Source organism: Chanos chanos, chromosome 10, assembly GCF_902362185.1.
Source record: "Chanos chanos chromosome 10, fChaCha1.1, whole genome shotgun sequence".
NCBI lineage: Eukaryota > Metazoa > Chordata > Actinopteri > Gonorynchiformes > Chanidae > Chanos > Chanos chanos.
The window spans coordinates 34,982,397-34,984,919 of NC_044504.1; positions in this window are offsets into that span (position 1 = coordinate 34,982,397).

A 2,523-nucleotide genomic window follows, 5' to 3' on the forward strand; every position below is an offset into this window, starting at 1 on the left:
TGTGTATGCATGTGATACTTCTTCATTTCATTTTCCACCCACGGGTTTGTTTGGATGTTAATGTGTTTACTTCAGCTGTACAGCTGGCGATGTATGTGAAGCACACTCTGTCTGGACACCTGTTCTCTGGTGGGCGGGACTAACAGTCACACCACACGTAGCTCCACATCGAAGCCAATGACCAGTCTTACACCGCTCCTCTTGCCAGCCGCTGTCAAGAGGCCATAGCTATGCATTAATCTTATTACTGTAGGTAAGTCCTTGCACTCCCTGCGTCCGTAAGGCTATTACACGCAGAGAGGAGAGGCACTCCCAGTCTGCCTGAGGGACAGACGGACGGCCAGCCAAGCCGTCGGCAAATCATTGGCTTTCATTCAGCCACAGCTGTTTCGGTGTAATAAAATGAACAAGACGACAGATAAAGAATTGGTTGAAATTGGTTAAGATATGACCAAAGGTATGACATAAATCATTGAATTGCATAACGGTTTTGGAAAGAATTTGATCGATTTTATGCAAATGGAGACAGCTTGGGGACATAGCAGGGATAGCGTGCATCAGCTCGCCTGGCTCCATCGTGCTTCGCCAGGACTCAAAGTGAGAGGGGGGAGGAAAGAGAGGGAGAGAAAGAGAGAGAGAGAGAGAGAGAGAGAGTAGAGAGAGAGAGAGAGGAGGGGGGGGGCTGAGATGGAGCTTCTGTGGTGACATCAGTCTTTATCTGCTAACGGTGCAGTGACGCCAGCCCAGCAGGGCTGCACGTGTTGAGGAGAGAGATGATTAGCCAGGCTGCTCCGCGGTATGTATTCACGCGTACACACTCAGAGGGCAAAACCTCACCAGCTTTAGAGGTGGGGGGGGGGGGGGGGGGGGGGGGGGGGGGGGATCACAGTAAATTCAACCAAAGCACAGAATAATAGCACCTTTTGTCTTTTATCATTGCAAAAACTATGCTTGCTGAAGAAACTGAGAAATTGTTAGCTTTCTTCTTCTTCTTCTTTATGGCTGGAAACAAATAACAACCCACCCCCCCACCCCACCCCACCCCACCCCCCACAAAACAAAAATGTAATTAGCATAATGAAACTGACGCAAAAGAAATGCATCAGCAGCCGCTAAAATGGACTAGTTAATCAAACTGTAATGAGTGAGTCACCTGGGAAGATGTCACCTGAACTAACCGTCTGTCTCTTTTGACCCTCCCCCACCTCAAACCCCTCCAGTCTGAACAATATGCCCAGCTATGCCTGGGTGCTGCAGGACGCTCATGCCTGCAACTCTATTTTACTACTTTGCCCTTATTTCAGCTTTTGTTTGACCGACCCCCCCCCCCCCCCCCCCCCCCCTCATTTTGTAAACAATCATGTGCTTCCCCAGGACAATGCGCCTGTGTCAGAGTGTTTGTGTACAAGGCTAAATGGCCTTAAGGTGCTTCTGGGGAACTGTGGTTGGTTCAGTCCTGTTTGGCACGACACTACTCACTTTCGCCACGAGTTGCAAAGTACCTTGATGCTTGGCTCTCACAAGCTCTCTGCCACCGAAATCCTCCAACATCAGGAGGCCTGTTGTGCTATTTGGTACTTAGGTGACTTAGATAACCTGGGTAAGAACACATGAGATGCTATGTGCAATACCTATATTGCGAGTGGCCAAACATTAAACAGTTAAAATGTGAAGTTAGGCAGAAGCGCATTGTTGCATTTAAACCACAATGCCTAAAAACGTTCATAAAATGTTTTATAATGTCGATAAAACAATTTTTTTTATAAACAAAACTGTAAAATAGGCCTATTGCCTGACAGAAAGACAATACTGTGCTGATGGCACACTGTTGCTAGGCAACAGAAATGGAGTTGTAGTTGATTCTTTGAATTACGAATAATTTTGCTTACTGAGAAAACCTTATGTGAGAGTATAATGCTGTTTTCATTAAAAGTTAACTTTGACTTCTTCCTTCTCTTTTTTTTTAAATTGTCTTAGCACCGCGGTTGTCTTTTCCTAAGTCTTTATGAATTCTCCTTCACATCCTTCCTTGACCTCATGACATTTTCCATTGAGGTCAAGGAAAAGTGGTTAGAAAAGGAAATACGACTTTTTTTTTTTCTTTTTTGACTATTCGACCCCGCAGCCAAGGTCAAAGCATCAAAGCATGATTGACTGGCACAAGATCAAGTCATGTGACGTAAAAAAAAAACAAAAAAAAAAAACACGTCCCCCGTGCAGCCGTACTTACCGATAAGGCAAAAAAATAGGCCAGGTTAGTTCAGGCAGGTCTTTTCCTAACTGGTCCTATGAAATGCTACCATGGCCCAGATGATGTCGCCCCCCCCCCCCCCCCCCACGAAATGACCAACCCGCGTTGGTCCACGGATGCACCACTCCGACAAAAGTTCTCACAGTGTGCACAATATGCAGCAGTCTGTGTCTATGTGTACCATGATAAACATTTACGACGTTGTCCGCCTGACCACATAAAGTTGTGATTTGTCGGCTCATAGCATCCACAGCCTTACTGCAGCGTTGCCA